We start from the raw sequence: 983 nt of genomic DNA on the forward strand, positions 1-983 counted from the left end.
AAAAAAAAAAAAAAAAAAAAAAAGGAAAGCCACGTGAGGGTTAAAAAAAGGCAATAAATGGACACTGTGTGTGTATCTTAGGAAGCGGTGCAACAAAAGGATATGCTAAAAAACCGATACACGAATGAACGCATTTGAGAACGGGACAATTAATCCTAAGCAACGACGGACAACACTGGTAGGCCCGTAGGTAGGTAGGTGCGCACCAGTGTTATGTCTTTGCCGGGCGTCCGTTTATTTTGCACTGTGCTTCGTCCTCTTGCCTCACTAGCTCGTGCACGTTCAACAAAATTGAGCATTCGTGCGTGTAAAAGTCAGTAGCAGCATTTCACTCATTTGCAGCCATGACTTACAAAACGTTTGTTCGGATTTCCTTTCCCGTTTATATCATTCTTTGCTAGGCGTTGTGTTCCGCTAGGTTAACCGATCGTTTTTTTTTTTTTTTTTTTTCTTAACATGTGGGAAGCCCCAGTGTGTATGTCAGTGTATGCAGCACTGGCAAATTTCAAAAAAAAAAAAAAGAAAAGAAAAAAATACAAGAAAATGTGGACTGCGAAACAAATGCGCTCATACCACAATTCGCGCCGCTATGCAAATGATTAATAGAATGAGTCGACAGGCGAAACAAAAAAAAGAAAAAACAAAAATAAAAATGAAATTAAAAATAACTGCATACGCAATACGTGAACAAAACATACGTTGTATTTGTTTAAAACGAAAAACGTTATGCTAAGGTGGCGCTGCGGAATGTGAAGAGCGGGCAGTTGTTGCTCTATGTAAATACGTGCCATACCGGGGTGTCCCCCCGTTTTCATGCGTATGTACAGCCGTATGCACAGCCGTATACACAGTCGTATGCACGGTCGTATGCACATACGCATGTACTTGCACGCCTATACCCCGATGGCCACGTAGAATTTAAAATGGAAAAAAAAATAGTAGACAGCATGCGGCGTACTCGAACGATATGAAGCCAAAACTGT

Source organism: Plasmodium fragile (genome assembly GCF_000956335.1).
Source record: "Plasmodium fragile strain nilgiri unplaced genomic scaffold supercont1.15, whole genome shotgun sequence".
Classification (NCBI taxonomy): Eukaryota; Apicomplexa; class Aconoidasida; order Haemosporida; family Plasmodiidae; genus Plasmodium; species Plasmodium fragile.